The sequence below is a fragment of the Brassica rapa genome, chromosome A08, assembly GCF_000309985.2.
Source record: "Brassica rapa cultivar Chiifu-401-42 chromosome A08, CAAS_Brap_v3.01, whole genome shotgun sequence".
Lineage (NCBI taxonomy): Eukaryota > Viridiplantae > Streptophyta > Magnoliopsida > Brassicales > Brassicaceae > Brassica > Brassica rapa.
Genome location: NC_024802.2, coordinates 16,207,812 through 16,213,852, shown reverse-complemented (window position 1 = coordinate 16,213,852; position 6,041 = coordinate 16,207,812). Strand labels below are relative to the sequence as shown.

General features: G+C 38.0%; 1 protein-coding gene across 1 annotated transcript in view; it reads right to left on the bottom strand.

Moving 5' to 3' along the window:
* The window catches only part of LOC103835100 (probable disease resistance protein RPP1), a 531,820-nt gene that overhangs the window by 511,272 nt on the left and 14,507 nt on the right, over positions 1 to 6,041 (bottom strand). The window lies entirely within an intron of this gene.

Genomic DNA, 6,041 nt, shown 5'->3' with positions numbered 1-6,041 from the left:
AAATGCATTCCCTAACATTCCTTTAAGAAATCACCATTCATAAGGAATAATTTTTCTTTCTCATTCCCTACCATTCCTTTTTTTTGTAGAGAAATAAAGAACAAATTAATTCCTTGTTAAATATGGGATGGAACAACCATTCATTTTCATTCCTGCAATTCTATTCCTCTACGTTCTTTTTCTATTCGTTCCTCTTGTTTCCAGAATAGTAACCAGTCAGACCCTAAGTTTTTTTTATTACAAAGTAATTGCTAGTTTTATATGTATGTTTAAGGTGGGATGTAAATTTCCACCATCATATTCGCAATATCGAACGTAGTGAGAGACCCATTTGTAATTTATAGATAAGCAACATATCCTACTTGAATTTCATTTCTTATATGTGACTCAAATATGAGAAGTAATCACAAAGTAAATAGTCTCTTCTCAATGTCTAAAGACTCCTAATCCTCATCGCCATCTCTGAAGCTCAATAGAGGGACCTCCAGAAGTTGGAATATCCCGCATTCTTTTATCTTTACGTTCGTATCTGAATAGCCAAGGTCGAACTCAAAAACAAGCTCGGTGGAAGTGACCTCCTCTGTTTCAACCTCAACATCGAATGTGTACAGATGCCCCGGCGAAAATCTATGTAATATTTTGAAAAAAGCAGTGAGAGCAATCCCTCCGGAAGTGATGCTACAAAAGACAGATTCCGAATTTTGAAAGTCCTCTTCGTCCTCAACAGCACAAATGAAACAAGCCTTGAATTTGGTTGATGTCCCAAGAGGATTTTGATTCAAATTCACAGTTACAGAACTCCCATAAGATCGGTAAGTGAAGCACATAGGCACTTCTCCAGCGGGAAAGACCGCATATTGATTAGTTGGCGTCCGGATGATGAGATCTCTTGCTTCTTGATTCAGTTTGAAGCAGTTAAGGAAATTGAGACGAATATTTGGATTGGGAAACAAGCAATCTAGTCTCTCCAGGGACTCGCAATCTTCTGCATCGAGTTCCAATAGCGAATCCGGAAGCGGTAGGAGCGATACCAGCTTCTTCATTCCTCTTAGTGCAAGAAACTGTAGACAAGATTTTCTCCAAAGCCATGGATCAAGCTCCTGAATGTCCGTGGAACTCTCATGATAAATCTTTAACAATGAGCAACCTGAGAGATTGAGTTCTTTCAGAGATTCCAAGTTGATGTTGGTCAGAACAACCTCTAACTTCGAGCATTCCTTTAATTTCAATTCCGACAATCTACCAAGGTTTCTCATAGATGAAGGGAGCTCCACCAGACTTGAACAATGACTGAGATTCATTTCTTTGAGATTAACTGCATTCCCAATAGAGGAAGGGAGCTTCACCAGACTTGAGCAATTATTGAGATCAAATTCTCTGAGATTAACTGCATTCCCAATAGAAGAAGGGATCTCCACCAGATTTGAGCAATGACTGAGATTCATTTCTTTGAGATTAACTGCATTCCCAATAGAGGAAGGGAGCTTCACCAGACTTGAGCAATTATTGAGATCCAATTCTCTGAGATTAACTGCATTCCCAATAGAGTAAGGGAGCTCAACCAGACTTGAGCAATGTCTGAGTTCCAATTTTTGGAGATTAGTGGCAGTTGAGAGATCAGGAAGCTCTTCCAGCCTTGAACAATAGCTGAGATCCAATTCTTGGAGATTAGTGGCCGTTGAGAGATTAGGAAGCTCTTTCAAATTGCTTGAATTTGTCAAATCCATCCACTTGAGATTGCTGAGCGGCTGTAATGACCAATAAAGGAAACACACAAAAATGATATGTTAAATTAGTATTAAACACATAAGAAAAATTGGTTTTATAGCCTAACTTGGGCAGTTATTTTTCAAAAATAAAATATTGCTTACTTTATTTTCTTCCCACAATTTCTCAAGCTTACTAAATGGCATCTCTAGTTTGACTAGGAAATTTGGGTTAAAACTATAAGGAAAACATGTCATTGGGAACATCGGCCGTGGTAGCTGCTCAGCACTGGAATATACAGATGCAGCGTGGGATATACAAACGGAAAAGGCGGGACTGGGATGGGCTATATTCACTGCAGAGGGAATTCAACAACACCGGGAGGTTTCTTCCTTTCTTCATTCTCCCCTCCTGGCGGAAGGAATGGCGATGCGGAAAGCGGTTAGTAGCTGCTCAGCACTGGAAATTAGAACAGTCAGATTTGAATCTGATTCTGTACAACTAATCAAAGCTCTCAACTCTGGGAAAGCTGTCTTGGAGCTATATGGAGTCATCTCTGACATTTTATCTTTGGTAGCTAACTTTGAAAATGTAAGCTTTGCTTGGATTCCTCGTGAGAGGAACTCCCTTGCAGACAACTTAGCCAAAATGGCATTGAGTGTAACAAACACGATAGTAGTTGGGGAGTTTAATGATCCCATCTAACCGCTTTCAATGAATTTAAGTATGTTCAAAAAAAAAAGAAGGGAACATCGGCCAAATTAGTAATTTAAGTTTTCGGGATACGTAGTCTATACTACGCAGATTAGTGCGATAGCTTCGGATTCTTAAGAATTGAAGATTAGACAATCTTTCAAAGGCTCTTTCACTTGTACATGATGTTATTTCCTCATTAAGATTGATTCCTATGACACTTCTGCTATCCTGTAAAACGACCCAATAAATAGAGATTGTTGGTTATTATATAATCTCAAATTTGTGGAGAGTGTTGTAATGTAATTACCAGTCTCAAAACTTACTGCTTTATCATCACTAAGTACTTCACCAATATCAATTGCTTCATTCAAAAACTGGCGTTTCCAAGGCTCGCTAACATATTGTTCTCGCACAATTTTTCTTCCTAGTTGGACTAGCAACTCAGACATCTTTATCCATCTTGATTCGATAGATATAAGAGATTTTTCAGCTAAGACACGAAGCCCTTGTTTCACATTCAAAAAACAACTTGCTAGACAAGCTTCCACTGTATCAACTTCATCATAATCGAAAAGGCATGCTACATGAAGAAATAAACTTTTATCTTCACTACACAAAGCATCATAACTAAACTTTAAAATGTTAGCAATTTCTCCATCTCTGTCAAGGTGAGACCTTAACCTTGGCAGGGCTTCTGTCCAATTTTGCTCAGACATTCCCCGAAAATAGGAGCCCATAACCCTTAGCCCCAACGGAAGTCTACCTACAAGATTTCTAACTTGACAAGCAAGCGTCTCAAAACCATCCTTGGGGTAGTTATGCCCAAAAGCATACATGCAGAATATCTGAAGAGCCTCATCATATGATGGTAAATCCACCCTGTATATATGGTCGATCCCACTTGCGTTTAAAACCTTTTGATCTTGTGTTGTGATGATAATTCGACTTCCCGGACCAAACCAACTAGTTTCATTCGCCATGGCTTCCAGTTGTACTAAATGATCCACATCATCAAGGACGACAAGAACTTTCTTGTCTTTCAACCTGTCTTTGGCAACTCCCAAATGTGGAATCCTGATACACGGTTCATTGGTTAGCTGAGACATAAACTGCTTCTGCAAATCCAACTTCACATTGTAGTCATCGGAACAAGCTAGTCTCACATACTTTCTTTTGATATTATCCATAAAGACACTCAATTGAAAATCTCGCGAGTGTTGGTTGAATAGACATCTAGCGATGGTGGTCTTACCAATCCCAGGTGGGCCCAATATCCCTATTTTTCTCACCTCGTCCGAATCTAGTTGTAACAATGGTCCCATTTTTGTCATATGAGATTCTATCCCAACTAAGCCGTCGAAGTCACTTGACGGTGCAGAATTGTTCAACTTGTTTGAAACATCAGTGGCAATATCGTCAATCATTTCTGCTTCAGTTTCCCTGGACAAGGGGATGATCATTAGTCCTGTTATATTCAGGAAAAGAATCGTACATACTGAAGAATATAAAAAGAAGGCAGTACTTATTCAAGATGGTTGTTGTTTAAAAGCTACAAACATATAGAGGTTCATGTACTAGAAAAATTAACAGCTAGTGGGAATCCAAGAAAACGAACCAGTTTTTTGAATGGTAACCTTCGATTTGAGCCACTTGGGTTAAAGCATGTTTCCATCTTTGGATCTCCTCCTTTCTTTTTCCTTTACAAGTTTTTCTGAAGACCTTCCCAAAATATCCCTTCTGCTTCTTTATATCAGTTGGATTCACTTGATAGAAAATGGGCATAACTGTTTGACCAAACTCTTGTCTGCACTTGATGATCTCCACCAGCTCGTTCAAGCACCATGTAGACGAAGCATAGTTCTCCGAGAGCAAGACAATAGCAATCCTCGATCCTCTAATAGCTTCTATAAGGGCAGGACCGATTGACTTACTTCTCTCTATATCTTTGTCAATGAATAGGTCGATTCCTTTGCTCCTGAACTCCTTGAGAACGTGGCTAAGGAAGGTTTTGCGTACATCTGCCCCGTGGAAGCTCGGGAAGACATGGTGCTTCGAGTTGTGTGGCAAAGAAGACGGAGGAGCCAAAAGAGTTAAAGACGAAGCAGCTGTTTGGTTTCTTTGATGGGATCTTGATTTCATATAGAAAAAAATTGTACCCAAAAGCACCAAGAAGCAGATTGCAGCAGCAACAAGATTGGTAAAGGAAAAATAATAATCCATTAGTATGAAGAAGAGAGTATCAAGATCGTAGAGATTTCTAGTGAGGAGGAAGATTACCAAACAAAGAGACTCTTTGTATATACCAAAACGGAACTGTTGATCCCATTGACTGAAAAGGAAAGAAAGCTAGCTTCGTGGAAACATTATCACTTTTCCACGCGATATTTTGTTGGCCAACAAAGTCAGTGGATCTACCTAACATGCAGGCCTGCCAAAATTCTTGAATATTGATTCTTTTTGGAGTGAATTCTTGTAATAGTGATTATTTTATCACCATTTATCTATATTCTCCCTATTACAATCAGAGGTATATATAAAGATTCATAGTGTAATAATAAGACCACGACTTCGAAATCTTTGTTATTTTCTGAATTTCATATATAACTTTTTGTCCGTGCTATTCCAGTTAAGACATGTTTGTTGTATAAATCGGTCTGTCTTACAGTCTCATGATGTATGCATAACCATAAGTATAGAGCATATCTCTTGTCATGTCGACTGCAAGTTCAATTTCCACGCGAAATTTATGGCCGACAAATATCTGGCACATGATTAAACGAGAACAATTGCATGGCGAATTCTATCCCTTTTTATTTTAAAATCGACCGTTTATCATGATCAGATGCACCATCCTTCACCAAGTTTGTATTAATTAGAATTTTGTGCAAAAAGAAGAGTGAGGTTTCAGTGGGCAACTGGGCATAAAGGGTTTGAGACACACTCAAGCTTTTTTATTTGAAGAAACGTTATGTGATTTTTATTTGTTAGATTCGGGTTTATTACGGGCTTCCAACTTAAAACTTTGGCTATTAGTGGATTGACCATAACCCTTTATATAGTAATAGATTAATTCTTATATTTCCGATGTGGGATGTTTCTCATCAATACCCTTCCTCACGCTCAGACATCTAGGTTTGAAGCGTGGACAATGTGGGAACATCGGTATAGTAGTAGCTGTAGTAAATTAGGTTAAAGGATCTTATCGCTCTGATACCATGTTAAATTCGGATTTATTATAGGCTTCCAACTTAAAACCAATTGGCTATTAGTAGATTGACCATAACCCTTTATATAGTGGTAGATTAATTCTTATATTTTCGATGTGGGATGTTTCTCATCGATATTATTTTTATTCATAATGTTAGTTTATGTTGCATTTTGCAAGTGTTCATGAGTAGTTTTGAAGACGCAAAAGCTAAGATGAGAAAATGGAAAGTAAAAGTTATGATGGAAATTGTGGAATGCTAATGCTCAACAAATGCAATTATATACAATAACCAGACTCATCTTTCAAGTTCCATCAAAAAGATTCGTGGAAAATACAAGAGTTATGGAATTGATGTTTCTACAGTACATGTGTCGATTATTTTCGCTGTATTTTGAAATTTATTTCACTATACAGCTATTAACTTTTTCCT